Genomic DNA, 18,567 nt, shown 5'->3' on the forward strand with positions numbered 1-18,567 from the left:
ATATCACAGGTGGACATTTTTAAGCCTAGTTGAATATGGAGTTTAAATGCTGGTCCTGGGGCGCCTGGGGGACTCAGTCGGTTAAGCATCTGACTTTCGCTCAGGTCATGATCTCGCGGTTCGTGGGTTCGAGCCCCGCGTCGGGCTCTGTGCTGACAGCTCAGAGCCTGGAGCCTGTTTCAGAGTCTGTGACTCCCTCTCTCTCTGACCCTCCCCTGCTCATGCTGTCTCTCTCTCTCTCTCTCTCTCTCTCTCAGAAATAAATAAAACATTTAAAAAAATTTTTAAAAATCATGTGAATGGAGTACTAGGAATACGATTTCAAGACGTGATCTCAACGGGATCCCGTATCGATAAGACTTTCTACACGGACGTGAAGGGGTCCCAAAGGGAACAAGCGGAGCTGGTTACAAAGGTCGTTTCTGGAACTGCCTTCGGCGGGTGCTTCAGAGTCGCCGTCGCCCCTCTGCCAACCAGCATGGTGTCAGACAGGTAGTAAGCGGGTCACGTGCATTGAGGGAAAGGAGTTTTGAGTCTCTGAGTCAAATTAAGACTAATCCAAGCTCTTTGCGTTTTGAACATGACCCACTCGTAGAAGGCTCTCAGGCCTTTCCCCCCACATTCTTAGTATGAGGAATGACTCCGGGCTCAGTTTACCTCCCTGAGGCAGGGCCAGTGAGGAGGCCCTGGGCTGGCCAGCCAGCAGAGTAACCGCGGTCCAATCTCAGACACTGCAGGTGGCACTGTGAAGAATCACCTCAGAGGCCCACAGGGGACGTCCTTCTAACTAACACAGTGGGGACATGCTTTCTTTGGCTCCCTTGGCAAATTTCTTTATAACATAAGCCTATGTATTTATTTTGTGTGTGTGAGAGAGGGGAGGGACAGGAGATGGGCAGAGAGAGAGGGAGAGGGGGAGAGAGACCCCACCCACGCAGGCTCTGCCCTGTCAGCACAGAGCCCGATGCGGGGCTCGAACACACGAACCCATGAGACCATGACCTGAGGCGAAACCAAGAGTCAGAGCCAGAACCGACTGAGCCCTCAGGGAATTTCGATCAAGACATCTCTGTGACCCGGCGGAAGGCTAAATTTACAGAAGTACAGGATTAGGTGAAATCTGGCCGATTAAGTGTGTTGCTTTCAAAGCCCAACCTTTCCATCGGTCCGTACTGGGGATGCCCGAGACATGTCTGCTATGTGAACTGCTAGATGAGCAAATACAAACGTGTGACTGTTCAGGAAATCCAGGGCCAGTTCCGTTCCTACAGGCCCCCAATAAGGGAAATCTGTCCAGTACAGGCGCGGGTACGGACAATCAGTTTCAACAGGATTTAATGCACTAGCTACTTTCCCTAAATATTTTCATTACCTAAAAATACTGCTATTAAGAATAACAACAGAAAATGGCATCTTTGCTGAATTCTTACAAATATCCTAAGCAGAGGCACCTGTAAAAATGTCTCACTTTTCTCCTCTCTAAAATCAGGGAGTTGAAGCGAAATCGGCAATATCTCTATCTCTTTTTTTTTTTAATATTTTATTTCTGAGAGAGAGAGAGACAGACAGCATGAGCAGGGAAGGATCAGAGAGAGAGGGAGACACAGAATCCGAAGACAGGCTCCAGGCTCTGAGCTGTCAGCACAGAGCCCGACGCGGGGCTCGAACCCACGAACCGTGAGATCATGACCTGAGTGGAAGTCGGACGCTTAAGCGACTGAGCCACCGAGGCGCCCCGGCAACATCTCTGTGTTAAACACGCCATGATGTCATATGCAGATATGACGCACCTCCAGTATAGAGAGCAGCCGGCAGTAATGTGCCCAGGGCCGACAGGGAGGCACCTGACCTGCGGTGAGTAACATCTGAGATCTCAAAAGTGAGAAGAGGCGACCACACATTTATAGGCCATGTCATCACTCAGAGAGAGAAAGACCTTTTGCAACAGGAACAATTATCTTCCTGGTAGGAACTTTTGAAGATTCACTGGTGAGCTACTAGGTCAGAACAATCTAGAATTCGTTTGGGCCCTACACCCTGCCTTTCAAACCCAGACCGTCCCTGCCCGTGTCATGTCCTGGTGATGCCTATCTGTCCAGCTGACAGACAAAGGAAAGCAGCCTCTGAGATAAAATGCTAACCATGGAGGGGGAGAGGTGGACCTGGGCAACAAACGAGAAAAAGAGAAAAGACACGTCTGTTTTCCAATTCTAATTAACATAGGAAATAAGTCAGAAAACACAGCCAAAGAATGGAACCCATTGTAAAGGGACGCTACGATAAGAGCTTCAAAGATTATATAAACACAGTTCTGCTTGTTGAAACAGAGCCTCATCTGTATCACTGAAGAGTGCGACTTAAATCGGAAACATTTGAAATCCATACAACCAGCTTCCTTTTAAAGAAGGAAAGCCAAATTACATATTTGAGTATGAAAACCTGAAAAAGGGCTACATACTTTTTTTCTTTCAAGAATCCCGTGTAACAATTAGAATTTATTTACTGTAGATAACAGGCTTTGTAGGTTAATGGGAGCCTAGGATTATAAAATCAAAATGGAAAAAAAAGTTACCATGTAGTTAATGCCCCTTGTACATGAAAGGCATACCAATTACTTAGTTGTCTTCCCCAAAATCCTGAAAAACTACAACATAGCATCAGATGTTTTTCTTCTTCAACTAAACAACACAAGGAAGGGAGGGAGGGAGGGAGAGGAAGAATATCAGAAAAAATCTAGAAAATCTAAGTTTACATTAAAGAAATACAATAAAAAAAATAAAATAATGAACAGGACACTCAGTGCTTGGTAAAGAAAAACTCAAATACTTCCAGGATTTGAAGAACAGTATATAACATATGCAAATAGATTCCTGTTTCGATGGTTTGCTCTTCAATGGTACTCAGGTCAGATCTATGCCAAAACCAAACAAGTCTCCGTCAGAGTTTAAACTGCAGGTGACCCCGGGGTGGAGGGGGTCAGGGTACGGATAGGAGGGACTCACTAACATCCCACTGGCAACAGCGACTAAACTATCCCTTGGTTTCCAGAAACATTCACTGGTCACTGCTACACATTTTGAGAAGTAGTGGCCCTCTTTTTACTTGTTTAATCTCAGGGCAAACCATAATCTATGTGCAAACATGTAACAAAGTCCAATCTTCTAAATTGTGCAAATCTCCAGTGGAAAAAAAAATCAGAATGATTAGGTCAACTGATATTCAAGTACAAAAACTTTTAAAAATCAGAATGAAAAGAGATGAATGTCTACTGCTGGGAAGGATACTAAGTCAGTTCGGGAGTTACGTACAGTGCTGGGTTTTTCTGTTTGTTTTTTTTAAAGTTTATTTACTTATTTAGAGAGAGCGAGCATGCAGGGGAGGGGCTGAGAGAGAGGGAGAGAATCCAAGCAGGCTCTGCATTGTCGGTGCAAAGCTCACACGCAGAGCCCAAGGCGGGGCTTGGCGTCCTGAACCGTGAGATCATGACCTGAGCCAAAGTCAAGAGCTGGATCCTTAACCGGCTGAGCCACCCAGGCGCCCCCGCAGGGCTAGATTTCCATCGTGAGGAGTAAACGCTGGCAGATAAGAGAAGTCTGATTTCAAACAGACCTCACACTTGTGGCGAAGCCTGGGTCTTTCCTGCAAATCACAACCACAGTGGTTTCCTCTCCGCCGGAACCCGGTGATGTTCATAGAAGCAGAATGTTTTCTTCCCAAACGAGGTGACGACTGATGGAGTGAAGGACACAGACAAAACCCTTCTAAGACGTGGATTTAACTCAGTAGCAGAGATGCAGCACCACGGATTCTAACAGGGAAGCGGATGACTCACTCCCTCAGGTGTTTCAGGGACAGAGGGAGGGTCCCCCAGGGTACAAGTCACATCGGAAAGGGCAGCGGTGGTGGTGTTATTGCCCAAGGCTCGTTGCTGCCGTTAGTTTGAATTCATATCAGGACCTCTGAAGATGACACGCGAGCCACCGCACAGGGAACACGAGAGCAGGGACAGACAGGTTTGCTGAAGCTCCATCTCGAAAACAGACAGTAGGTGGGGGGTGGGGGAATGAAGGAAAGGCATGGGGGCAGATAGGGAAGGAAGGGGGGCAGAGAGAGAGGCAGCAAGAAAGATGAGGTGGACCCCAGCCCATCAGTATCCTAAACTTGAGACAGAACAAAGAAAGGGCGCCTGGGTGGCTCATTCGGTTGGGTGTCCAGCTTCGGCTCAGGTTATGATCTCACTGTTCGTGGGTTCGAGCTCCCCCATTGGCTCTGTGCTGACAGCTCAGAGCCTGCAGCCTGCTTCCAATTCTGTGTCTCCCTCTCTCTCTGCTCCTCCCCTACTCACGCTCTGTCTCTCTCAAAAACAAATAAACATTTTAAAAAAAGACAGAACAAAGAACTAGTACCACTGCTTTCAACTGCAGACAAAGTATCACCCCCACTAAAGGGTCTCTATTTCTAGTTTAAACTCTATTACAGTCAGAGGAAAGGCAAATGTGAAAAGTCATCATATTCTCAGTATCCTAACAAAGGCATTTTCGGTTCTCCAATTGCCTTTGCTGGGTTTTTAATTCAGTTCCCAGCTGCACTGAGCATGCCTGGTGCTGAGCACGACAGGCCTCTATCGCCAGAAGGGCTCAAAGACAGTCACATCCTAAGGTCACTCACAATCACTTGAATTATATACTCTGTCCTTTAAAAGACGGTCTTAAGCCACAGAATGTCATTTGTTTCAGGTGTACCCAAAGCAAACATAAAAAAAAAAGTGGGAAGAAATTCTCCAATACACCAAGGATTCAAATGTGCCTTGGTTCCAATATAGGAAAAAGAATGTCAGAGATGTTTCTGTAAGCCCCACTTAATTTATGTAGAGTAGAGTCAATGTTAAATTAGAGTTCAGTTTGCTTCCAATTTTACAAAGTTTGGAACAACCATATAATATGGGTAGTAATGCTTCAGTACATTTAATACTTAAGAATGATAAAGGAAAGGCACTGTCTAATGAGAAAGACCAAAATATTTACACATATGTAAATACTATCAAAGACATGTAGGCAGGCTAATAGATTCTAATATTATTCAAGATCTAATATCTCTACTCTTAAGGTAGTTTTAAAATTTCATAAAAACTCAAGCAAAGGCTGCCCTTCATATTTAAAAAGTTAGACACTAATAAGAATAAAATGATTAGAGGAGTATATAACTCAACTATTTGCTCCAATAGTTAATCATAAACAAAGCCTTTTTGAGTTAACTTTTTTATAAACTTTTTTATAAAATGCTTACTTATTTTTGAGAGAGAGAGTGTGTGTGTGTGTGAGCAAGAGAGGGGTAGAGAGAGAGGGACACACAGAATCCCAAAAAGGCTCCAGGCTCTGAGCTGTCAGCGCAGAGCCCAGCACGGGGCTTGAACTCACGGACTGCAAGATCATGACTTGAGCTGCAGTCAGACAACCAATCGACTGAGCCACCCAGACGCCCCTTGAGTTAACTTTCATGTTATTATGATTTAATAAGCTAATGATGAGATTTTAAATAATGTCAAGTTGTCAGTAAATACATACTGTCTGGTTGACACATTGAACTTGTAGCTGCTCTTGTCTTCTACTGTTAGATATTAGCGAGTGTTCAGGGTCACAATCTCTGTCCCATTCTGTATGCACCTGCTGATAATGCTATTATTCTTCTGACCATGACCACTGAGGGCTACCGTATGTTGAGTGCGCTATGTGCCTGGCATGATGTATTTTACAGTTGATTCTTGAACAACTTGGGGTTGGGGCCCCAATCTCTGAGGCAGTCAAAAATCCACATAGAGCTCTTTGTTCCCCCAAAACCTAACTACTGAGAGGCTCTTGTAGACTGAAGCCTTACTGATGACATAAAAAAATCGAGTAACTATATTTTGTATGTTATATGTACTACATACTGTATTCTTACAATAAAGTAAGCTAGAGGAAAGAACGTATTAAGAAAAGCATATGGAAGAGATATGACATTACAACACTGCATAGATATACCGAAAACATCTGCATAGAAGCAGACCCACACAGTTCAAACCTGCGCTGTTCAAAGACCACCTCATTTAATGCGTCACCAGGAGAGGTAAACACTACTCTCTCCGCTCTGCAGAAGGTGATGGCACCAAGAGCCACTAAGCATTCCACGTGTGCCCATCTACGTTGCAACTCAGTAATAACTCACTTAATGTTCACAAAGATCCTAGGAGACGGCACTACTATTACCCCGACTTGACAGATGTAGAAACTGGGGCACCAAGCAAAGAGCCTTCCCAAGATCACCTACATCATGTCACAGAGCACAGATGCTGACCTCGATCCACTGAACGCCAAAGCCACGATCTCACTTACCAACCCAAGGAATCTGACTCTCCGCTGCCTGTCGCCCATACTGCCTATGCTAAGGGCTGTAAGAGCAAACAGGAAAGAGCAGAGCTGGTGTGGTCAGAGCTGGACGCCCTAATCCACACGCCAACTCATAAATCTGGCTGCCCCCCTACCCAACCCTGAAGAAACTCACAAGGAGGAAACTGAAATCTGGCCTCGAAGCTGGCACAGCTCAATGGTCCCAGGAGCATGGGACCCAAAGGCCAGGGCTTCTCACTGCCCAGAGCACAAGGCATCCCAGGATAAAGAGCCCTGCACAGATGCCTTATGTCCATTCAATGGTCACCAACCGCCATGCGCCCAGCCACACGAGGCTCTCAGTTACTGAGCTTAACAAGCCAGGCACCTGCCTCACAGCCAACAATGTAGGGAAACAAACAACTGAGGAAATGATGGAATGAGGGCTTTGGAATCATGGCAAATTATTTTTGGATACGGTGGGGAGGGGACTTCCGGGGGAGAGGGTCCATTCTAACAGTGTGTGAGGACGTTAACAGAGTCTGAAGGAAAAGGTAATAGGGAACCGAGTCTCGGAAGTGTTAGGCCAGGAGGGAGGTAAGAGGCAGCCCCTCTAGGAAGAAGACCCCGGCGCTGGCAATGAGCTGACTCACTTCACAACCATCAACCTGGGGACAGACAGAGGCGCTGAGAAGACACGAGTCTCATGTCCCGAGAATCATGCTGGGGTACGTTTACCACAGAAAAGGTTTTCAGCTTGGGGAGAAGTTCCCCATTCCCACCCAGCACCCAAGAGGAGGGTGCTGGCACTTGATGGGCCACGCCGGAGCCCAGGCTCCCTTGGGAATACTGCAATGCCTGATGCATTCTTACTGCAAGGTGGCCTAAGTAATAGCTTGACGACAGTACTACAAAACAAGAACATGAACCAAGCACACGGGAGCACCAGCGGCCCCCACCTCACAGAGGCTGCTGTTCCCCTTAGCAGTGACCGAGAAGGAGAAATAAATGAGGAGCTTCATTCCACAGAAAATATGAAACTACTTTACCCCTGATATTTTTGCCAACTGGTTTAGGGCACTTATTGCAGACCGGAGGCCTCTATTAACTACATGACTCCATGCATGGAGAGGAAAACAATGGATCTGTTTGCACCTCAATTTAGGCAGTATTATCTCTAGGGAGTGGCTTTGGTGTAGAGTCGCATTCTGGTTTATAGAGCTATAATATTTCATTTTTGTGCCATCTCTTTATTATGTGAGTGATTGGAAAAAACACACCACACCTCACACCAAGTGAGCACACTTATAAGTTTGCCGGTCAGGGGACAGCACACCGCTGCTCCCTTACTTACCCCGTGAATGACTGAGGTGCTAACAGTTCAAACTGGGGAAGCTAAGTATCCACAGAATTCACAAAAAGCCATCGTATGCAAACACCCAGGCAACTTCAAAAAGGGCGGGGAGAGCCCAGGGATTTCACTGGGGACACTGGGGACAGGGACAGTCAGGGGCAGAGACCAGCAGATACCGTGGTCAGGTAGGCGGCAGGTCCAAAGAAAGAGGGGCTTTCTAGCAATTTCCTCCATCCCCGCCAGGACATGAAAGACAGGGTGGAGGGTGTGAGCCCAGGCCAGCGAGCCGCACCATGCGACAGACTTCACAAGCAACTGCTGGATGAATGCATGTAAAGAAGGGGGGGGTGAGGAGGAGGAAGGGGGAAGGGGGGAAGAGAGAAAAGGGAAAGGTGCAGAGAAAGAAGGAACGGAAGGGAGGAAGGGAAAGTAAATCAGAATGGAAAGGGTGGGCAGGCGGTGAAAGAAGACGCTTAAATCCTGGTCAACAAATAAAAGGATGGATATACTTTACGATCATCAGGGTTACACATACATTTAATAACAGAAGTTATAACATGGAATTACCTTTTATTTCCCTCTCAGACCTCAGAGTGTCCTGTTAGCGCTTGATTCAAGACGCGGAAAGAACAGAGTAGGCGCTCTGGATGTCCAGCTGGGGATTCCTAAAAGGAAAAGGACACGTGGAAATTATTCTGGAGAATAAAAGTGGTTCATTTTGAAAGTATCGTTAAAAAAAGACCGTATTTCACTGAATAACAGAGACCGTGTATTTCCTAACATCCCTGGGAAAAAATTGAGCCCAAATTTCAAATATGGCTGCTCTAGCAAATTTCAACCCTAGGGAGGGCTTTGTGTGCGTGTTTACTGGAAAGCAAACCCAACAAGGAGCCTGTGTACCATCTGCAATCTGCCTAGAGCCCCCTCCCAGATGGCTTTACGGCAAACTCAACGCCCCCACAAGCCTTGTCAGTCAATTCTAGTCCCCAAAACCATGCAGGAAATGAGGGAACTTCTTCACGAACAACTGGATCACTGGGCAAGGAAACACATACGCTTCGGGGATTCTGTTAACATTTGTAAGGGAATAAAATACTACGAAAGGGGCGTTTTTGCTTGTCCCGTTCTCCAAACGCAATTAAGCATGAGCTCTCTCACACACTCACACACACACACACACACACACACACACACACACACACACACATCCCTACTTGTCCCAGGGCTTCTTTCTCTTGGAGCCTGGACAGGCCTTGGAGGCAACATGGTCCCACACTGTGAGCACACAATGTTTCATTTTTAGGAAGGAAACAATGAACACTGACCGGGCATGCAGGCAGCCCCAGAAACAATGTGATTCCATTTCACAAAGGGGGGGAAGAAACGGAGAGTCCAATCCGTACGTCTGTCTGACACATAACTGCTTTCGTTACACTTGGATATACTTGGATCAGTCATGAAAGTGCTTGTTATCTACACATCTGGCAACTCAAAAGAAAATACCAGGGTGGAAAACGGAACCGTCTTCTCTTGCATCTGCTTTCCTTGCATACCATGAATCCAATGAACTAGATCTTTTTTTACTTGAGAGGGGGAGCTGGAGACAGGAAAGGAAAACACATTGACTGTAATAGGTATCTTTTTTTATTGAGATCTACTGTGTAGTTTGCATGGATATAGGAGTAAGCAATAGTAAAATTTTAAGGAGGCACTTGGGACTTCAACAGACAGTGGCTAGGATCCACGTTATTAAGGTCGATGCCAACTTCCCCCCCATCATTATTATCTCCTTTCTGGAGTGAAACGTAATGAACCATAGATAAGCCGGAAGTTTATTAGTAAGGCTGCAAATCTTGACCTAGATTTTGCATAGCTTTAAAAAAAATAAAAAGAGAGCCTGAAAATTCTATTTAAATAACAAGGAAGACTGACACTTCCCACGCTCACTTTTAAAACTTTCAAAACAATCCACTTTCCCCTGTATCTGGCAAGGTTCAACAAGAACCTAAAGTAAAAATTCGTGCCAGATCAAAATAGAAACAAGAACTCCAAGTTCTACAGCTCGTTTCAATTGTTTACTACCTGCAGTGTAAGACTTTATTTGGGGGCGCCCGGGTGGCTCAGTCAGTTGAAGGCCCGGCTCAGTCGGTTGAGCGTCCGACTCCAGCTCAGGTCATGATCTATTCATAGTCTGTGAGTTCGAGCGCTGCGTCAGGATCTGTGCTGACAGCTCAGAGCCTGGAGCCTGCTTCGGAGTCTGTGTCTCCTTCCCTCTCTCCTTCTTTCTCTCTCTTCCTCTCTCTCTCTCTCTCTCTCTCCCCCCCTCCTCCACTCACACTCTGTCCTTCTCAAAAATGAAAACATCAGAAAAATTTTTAAAAAGCCTCTATTTGCCAGAATGATTCCGGAATTCAAATGAATAAACTCAATACACATTTAACAAAGCATCAGAGAAATGTTTATTACATTGGGCCCAGAGGTATCTGACTCATAATAACAAAGAAAGTTTTATATTTTACAACTAGTATTTTCTGTTGCCCTAAACTGTGTCAAAAATTCCTTTTCATCTTTTTCATTACTTTTGCTTTTTCTTTCTCACACTTTCAAAGAGAGAAAACAACAAAGAGGTCAACATTACTCTAATGACTGAGAGATGTCGAAGTCACACCTCTGACTGGGGTAGAGAGTAACACGATGAATGAATTTCTGGATTGGGTTTATCTTCAAAGTTGCCACGTGACATTAAAATCATCTTAATAAAAACAATTCACGGCACTTATTTTAAAGCTAAAACCATTGTATGGCCATCTGCTCCAATCCACTCATTTCAAAGCAATGAAAGCCAGAGTGGTCAATGGACCTTTCCAAAGTCACACAGCTTAGCTGGTCCTTATCTCTGATTTCATAGGTACCAATCCAGTGCTCTATGAGATTATAACTGACCTTTAATTTCTATAAATAAATTCCTCAGAGCCTTTAATCTATTTTCTACACATCTATTACTCTACACAGCATGAACACCACTTGATAAGTCAACTTTGTGTTAATGCGAAACACTACTGAAAATGATGAAAAATATGCTCTGCCTTTCACTCCCCTGATAGGCTAGCTTAAGCCATGAATGCCCAGAAGTCCCAAATAAAACTTAGGATACTCTTAGGATTTCCTAACCTAGATGTGTCTCCTCTCAAAATAGAATCCCCCTCTCTTACTCATAGTCAAATCATAGTCATCGCTTTGCTACAACACATTTTCAAGAAGATTTTACAGATAGCTAGCAAGCAAAATGTAGGAATTCTCCAGTAAAAGCTTATATAAGCAGTTTTTAAAGTAAGAATTTCAAGATAATTTACTATTAGAGCCATCCGTTCAGACAGTATTCTGATTCCCTGAATCTCTGGAATCACTCAAGAGCACTTAATTTACCTAGATCAGCAACTTAGTATCCTCATCAGCCGTCATCTCCCTACTCCTCAGTTACTTACACTGCACAGCGCCAGATGCAAGGGAACCAGAAAGTGAGAGATCCCGTCCTTGCCTAATGTGGGCTGATGAGGGAAATAAATATGGGGGCTTTCACGGAGGCGTATAACTTAGGCAAGGTTTGCCCAAGATCAATGTGTATGTAGGTATGTGTGTGTAGACAGGAGAGCCAATAAAACCACTTGGGTTTTTGCAGAGAATGAGTTGACAATTTAGCCAACGGCACAGCTGGCCCTTGACCAACATGGGCCTGGACTGTGAGGGTCCACTTATATCCAAGTTTTTATTTTCTCCAGAAACACAGCACAGTACTGTCAATGTATTTTCTCCTCATAACTTTAATTACATCTTTTCTCGAGCTTATTTTACTGTAAGAATACAGTGTATAAAACACAATATAGAAAAGATGGGTCAATTTTTATGTCACAGGTCAGGCTCCCGGTCAACAGGAGGTTATTAGTAGTTAAGGGGCAGCTCCATTAACATGAATCATCTGACTCTTGATTTCAGGTCATGATCTCATGATTGAAGAGACTGGGCCCGACGTGATGTGATGCTGAGGGTCTCAGAGCAGAGCCAACTTGGAAATCTCTCTTTCCCTCTCTCTACCCCTCCCCTCCTCGCTCTCTCTGTCTCTCTCTCAAAATAAATAAATAAACTTAAAAAAAAAATAAAGAGTAGGCTATTAGTAGTTAAGTTTGGGAAGGAGTTAAAAGTTATATATGGATTCTGACTGCATGGTAGGGGGTCAGCACCCTAACCCCTACATTGTTGAAGGGTCAACCATAGATGTAACGACGTAGGATAAAATAAATTAAACAGACAGATAACAGAAGAATCCCTCTGACCATGCCCAAAACAGCAAAAAATAAAAAACAAAAAAAAAACCCAAAAAAGTGCAAGAAACAAAATATCCATTGAAAGGAATTCCTTTCTTGAAAATAAGTCAGCAATAAAATACCTTCCTTATATTTCTTCAGAATAACTCATTAACATATTACAACCCAAGGCCAGACAAAAGACCCCATTGGGAAAAAAAAAAACAGGATTTATACACTTTCCAGGAGGAAAATAAATGCCAAGTGAGCACAAGAAGGAATCCTCCATATAATTAGTCAGCAGGAAATGCAAAGCAAAACCTTAACGAGATACCACTAGAAACTCACAGGAACCACCAACTTTAAAAAAGGCGAACGTATCAAGTGTCTGCAAGGAAAGGGAGCCACTGGGATCCTTATACAATGTTACAGGCACTTGGAAAAATAATTGGGCAGTTTCCTGTAAAGTGAAACACACAGCACATGACCCAGCCAGCGGGTTCCACTTTGAGACCTTTACCCAAGAGACAGTTAAAGACACAAATTCTGAAGACTTGCACAAGATTGTTGATAGTAGCCTTATTCACAATAGCCCCAAACTTGAAAGAATGCGAATGTCCACCAACTGACAAATAAGCAAACAAGTTACATTGTACATTGTACACACAGACAAAAGAACACTACTCAGCAATGAAAAGGAAGGAATTACTGATGCATATGACAACATAAGTCAATCTCAAAAACATTATACTAAGAAGCCAAACACAACAGACCAAATGTATGAATGCATTAACGTGAACTTTGTGAGAAGGAAAAACTATGGCAAAGGAAGCAGATCGGTTATTGCCAGAGGCCAGGGTAGGGGGAGAAAGGGCCGAGAGCAGCAAAGACGGACGATTGAAAGTGCGGGGTGGGGGAGGGGGAAGGAAATGATGGATCTGTCATGACAGAAGTAAGGCTACAGGATTGCGCACATTTGTTTTTGTTGTTGTTTTTAACATTTTTTAAATGTTTTATTTATTTTTGAGCAAGTGCAAGCGGGGAAGGACGGAGAGGGACAGAGGATCTGAAGCCGGCTCTGCGCAGAGAGCAGTGAGACCGACGTGGGGCTTGAACTCATGAACCAAGAGATCATGCATGACCCAAGAGATCACGACCTGAGCCGGACGCTCAACCAAGGGAGCCACCCAGGTGCCCCGATTGCACATATATGTGAAAATTCACTTATACCCTTCAACTCAGTGAACTTAATTGTGTATCCAGTATTAACTAAACAAACCTGATTAAGAACAAACAAAACTCAGTGCCACCATCATTTAACCTGAAAATCAGGATCTCATCAAGAAAACCTAAAAATCCTTCAGCAGACGGTACTCAGCATCTTCCAATACTTTATTTTTTAAGCTTATTTATGAGAGAGACACAGGGAGAGGGAGAGAGAGAGAATCCCAAGCAGGGTCTGCACTGTCAGGGTGAGCCTGATGGGGGGCTGGGACTCATGAAGCAGGAGATCATGACCTGAGGCGAAATCAAGAGTCAGACACTCAACCGACTGAGCCACATAGGTGCCCCCAACATCTTCCAATACTTTTTTAATAAAAAAAATTTTTAAAGTTTATTTTTGAGAGCTAGAGGGACAGAGTGCATGCAGGGAGGGGCAGAGAGAGAGAGAGGGAGACACAGAATCCAAAGCAGGCTCAGGGCCAGATGTGGGGCTGGAACCCATGAACCGTGAGATCATGAACTGAGCCAAAGTCGTACGCTCAACCGACTGAGCCACCCAGACGCCCCTATCTTCCAATACTTTGACAAAAATTACAGCAATCAATGCTGGGTAAGTACCTGGAGACCATGAAAAAAGAAAAAGAAAAAACCAACAGTCAAATTGATTACTGCTAGGGAGACTAAATTATTCCATTTTTCTACAACTTCCAATAGGTTGTAGCCTTATAACAGATTTCCAAAAAGTGGGTTAATAATATTTGGTCTAAAGTAAACTCACCCACATTGTAAAAGAATAATCTCCCTAAAACTATTGATAATCCATGTAGGATAATATATAGGAGACTGAAGAATTATCAATAAATGCAGAGAAAAAACCCAACAAGCATGGAAGTGTGAGGAAATATGGGTCAGATTATAAATCAATTCCAAAATTATTATTTAAAACTCTTTGATAGATTAATTGGGAAACACTTTTTAAGCATCCACAAGGCTCTGAGCTGGTCTACTGGACATGCTTATCTATGATGTAAATAAGGATGTAAGATCAGCTTCTCAAAATTACAGCTGAGTCAGAGGTTAAAAATGGCTACAATATTATATATCATAATGATTCTAAACATATAAAGATGTAATGATTTCATAGCATTAGCGTCAAATATAAGGGAAAATTGCATTCATTTAGCAAATATTCCTTGAGGGGCAGCCATGTATTGGTAACTAGATGGAAAAGACACCAAGATTAAGAAAGAGTCCTTGCCCCTCCTAAGTTTATCAACTGAAAACTATAAGTAACACATTCCGTGGTAGGAGTTAAAAACTAATTCATCCGAAAAAGGCCTGTGAGCTTGAGTTTATCACTCAGCTCTTACATATAGCATACTGGTAAAATTACTGGCTGAACTAACAAAAGTATCAAATTCAATACAAATATACACAAGTTGGGGCACCTGGATGGCTCAGCTGGTTGACATCTGACTTCAGCTCAGGTCATGATCACATGGTTCATGGTTCGAGCCCCGCGTGGGGCTTTGTGCTGACAGCTCAGAGCCTGAAGCCTGCTTCGGATTCTGTGTCTCCCTCTCTCTCTCTTGACTCTTCCCAACTCGTGTTCTTTCTCTCTGTCTCTCAAAAATATATAAATGTTCTAACAGCACTAACCGTGCAGGGGTAAGGGTAATGCTCCATTGTGCTCTGGATATACGTATCACAAGTCTCATTCTAAAGTCCAGCTTGGGTGCCAGAACCTTCTACAGGTTGCCATCTGCCCACCGCTAAGTCTAAAATGATGCACGAGCCTGGAATTGCCCCGGACCTCCAATAAGATCCAGGCTGATGGGGGTGTTGGATACCGTCAGATCTTGACAAACTAAAACATGGGCAGATAGGAAAAGGCCCAAGAAATATATTTAAATCAGGGCGCCTGGGTGGCTCAGTCGGTTAAGGGTCCAACTCTTGATTTCAGCTCAGGTCATGATCTCACGATGGTGAGATCGAGCCCATGTCTGGCTTCATGCTGAGTGTGAAGACTGGGATTCTCTCTCTCTCTCTGCCTCTCCTCCACTGGTATGTGTGTGTTCTCTTTCTCTCAAAATACATCAATAAGCATTAAAAATATATACTTCATAAAAATAAAAATTAAAAAATACATATTTAAATCAACTAGGGAAGTGGGGGCGGAAGGTGGATTACATACGAAGGAGACAATATTCTGAATGGCAGAAGTGAGGGGGCAGATACAACTCATGATATGAACATTGCAGCACTGAACAATCTCAATGGTTTTTTAATTAATTTATTTAAATTCTAGTTAGTTAACATACAGTGTAGTACTGGCTTCAGAAGCCGAACCCCGTGATTCATCAGGTACATACGACACCCAATAAGTGCCCTCCTCAATGCCCATCTCCCATTTTCCTCCCCCTCCTCCCCCGCCCCCACCCCTAAACAATCTCACATTTGAAGAGACTGCCTCGTGAGGTAGGGAGACTTGACGGCACAAGTTCATGGAGCTGAGAATTCAGCCGTATTCTATTTCTAATATTTCATCATAACATGCTTCCTGTCATCCCACAACCCACCTCTCAATGCCCAGATTTTCAGCCTTCCACGTGGCAGCAAGATCAATCTGTCTCGTATCCATTCAGGACCGTGGGCCCCTAGCCACCCCCCAGCCTACCAGGCTCGCACTCTGTCCGTGGCTCTCTGTCACCTCCAGCATTGAGGCCCAACACCCCCGATGCTGGCAGACAGGGTCCCCCATCAAATCTGCTCCTTCTGCCACACCCCCTTGTACGCTGTGTCCAGCAATCCTGAACCGCCATGGAACGTGATCACAGGGCCACGCACCTTCCTGGTCTCCATGAGCACATTCACCCCAGACACAAAGATTAGTTATGGCTGTACCTCCTTGCTAAACCTTACACCCTGGCCTGGCTGTCCTCATCCGAGGAAGTTAGCCCAGGTTGTGACACTTTATAGATATTTTTGATGCGTCGGATACCGCGACAGCCCCGTGCAGCACGTCCTGACCTTGAACCCAGCAGCAATACATCGACTTGGGTTATGCAGGAGATGCAGAGGAAGCCCAGACAAACGTTGTCGTCCAGGGGCTCCAGAAACAAGGTGGGCCTCCTTCTAAAGAACGCATACAGCCTGAACTGGGACAGAGTTTTAGAACCAAAACGATTACCTAATGGGCACTCTCGGCTGCTGCGAAGTCAGCTGGGCTCCAATCTTGCTCCCATGCCTTCACTAGCTAAGTGACCTTGAGTAACTAATGTAACCTCTTAAGAGCCCAGGTTTCGCAGTCTATAAAATGAAGGTAATTATAGTCCTCACCTCAAAGGGTCATTGTGAGGATTACGTGCCAGTGTATCATAAAGGAGGAAATGAAGGAATCGGGACTTGGCAAACTCTCACTCCATGGCTGAAGGCTCAGCAGCCTTGTTCTGCCTGATTTTCCATGAACGAATAGAAATGCCGCCTGCTTCACACACGATGTTTCAACAAAATGTGTAAAAATGCCAGGCACCTAGGAGTCACTTGATTATGAATCGCTGATTTCTAAACCTGGAAGATTACCTTTTCTTCCCAAAAAGACAAGATTCTACAACGAAAGAATCTTCTGGAGGTTCAAACTAACAATACCGTAATCACCTTACATAATACTCCTCACATCTGTGAAGACACCTTTAAAAGAGGCCTTTTTAAAAAATGTTTGTTTATTTTTGAGGGGGAGAGGGGCAGCGAGCAGAGAACCCGATGTGGGTCTTGAACTCATGATCCATGAGATCGTGACTTGAGCTGAAGTCAGACGCTCAACCGACTGAGCCACCCAGGCGCCCCAAAACGAGGTTTTTCATGTATTCATTCCAATAATTAATTTAACTGCAGTAAGTTTAAACAGACACCTATATTTCTTTAGGCTTGCCAAAAAAAGAGAAAGCACAGTTGAAAGTTTCATTAAATTCATTCAAATATATCCCATCACTTTTGTTCATTGATTCTCCATAAAGAGTAACACTTATTAGCAAACCACATTTGGTAACAGAAATGTTATAGCCATGATAGAAATTTCTGGAAAATGTCATAATGCAAAACCTACAAAATGCTTACTAAGATACCTGTGTCACAAATTTATCCTAAGGATGGATGCACCTGGTTCCAAACAGCACATTTTTTAGAAAGAATGTTGTACATTTCAGAAGTTCATTTTTAACACCCAACACAGAGCGCATTATACAAATACATGTTTAACAATCCTAGGATGTCACTGGCTGGCTATGATCCAATTACTAATACTGCCATTTTCCAGGGTTTTAATGATTGTTGAGTCAGTGCCTGAAATATCTCATTTAGAAAAGATGAATAAAGTTACAAAACCAACAGGGTATGGTAAGTAGTTCCCAGCCTGTATGCCAGCAGCTGCTGGGTGGACAAGTTATTTACATGCATGAACTTGAATATAAACAAGGGTGGTTTTGATAAATTCTGTAGGGCTCATATGCTACTTTGGGAAGAAAGAATAGAGGAACTTCCTTCCTTAAAATTATTTGAATGTGTACAACACCAGAGATTTCCTAAATCCCAACTATATTAAGAGATTCTTTTTGGTCGGAATGGTCCTTTCGAAGTCACTGCACTTCTCTGTCCAGCAGAAGCCGTTGTAGAAAGCCTATGTTTTGTAAGTTACTCAAATTTTTCTGTGCAAAATCCCTTATTAACCTACATTACGGAGAAGACGTCTTTCAAGAAGAAACATAGGAAGAAAGAAGTTACTATAACCTACAGCAAAAAGGCCTGATCTTTAAATCGTTATTATTTTTTAATTTTTTGTTGTGGTAAAGTACCCGACGCAAAATTTACCATCTTAAATGGCTTTTTTAAGTACAGTTCAGTACTATTTTTTTTTAATTAAAAAATTTTTAACATTTATTTATTGTTGAGTGACAGAGACAGTGTGAGTGGGGAAGGGGCAGAGGGAGAGGGAGACACAGAATCTGAAGCAGGCTCTGTCAGCACAGGGCCCAACGCGGGGCTCGAACCCACGAACTTAACCGACTGAGCCACCCAGGCGCCCCTACAGTTCAGTTCTCTTAAATACATTCCTAATGTTATGCAACCTTCTCCACCATCCATCTGCAGAACTCTTTTTATCTTGTAGAACTGAGACTCTGTACCCATTGAACAACAAATCCCACCCCCACCGCACCCACGCGGTCCCTGGCAACTATTTTCTGTCTCTGTGATCTTGACTACTCTTAAGCATTTTACATAAGTGGAATCATGCAGCATCCGACCTTTGTGACTGGCTGATTTTACT

The 18,567-nt window shown here is 43.9% G+C and overlaps 1 protein-coding gene across 6 annotated transcripts in view; it reads right to left on the reverse strand.

Annotated features, from left to right (window-relative positions):
- Positions 1–18,567, reverse strand: part of FAM110B (family with sequence similarity 110 member B) — a 152,663-nt gene that overhangs the window by 104,071 nt on the left and 30,025 nt on the right. For all 6 annotated transcript variants that reach the window (XM_039254616.1, XM_039254612.1, XM_039254614.1 and 3 more), the window contains exon 2: positions 8,287–8,384. The gene's annotated coding sequence lies outside the window, so the exon portion shown is untranslated. The remainder of the gene's footprint in view (positions 1–8,286; positions 8,385–18,567) is intronic.

The sequence above is a fragment of the Hyaena hyaena genome, unplaced genomic scaffold (genome assembly GCF_003009895.1).
Source record: "Hyaena hyaena isolate Hyena2069 unplaced genomic scaffold, ASM300989v1 scaffold_495, whole genome shotgun sequence".
NCBI classification, from domain to species: Eukaryota; Metazoa; Chordata; class Mammalia; order Carnivora; family Hyaenidae; genus Hyaena; species Hyaena hyaena.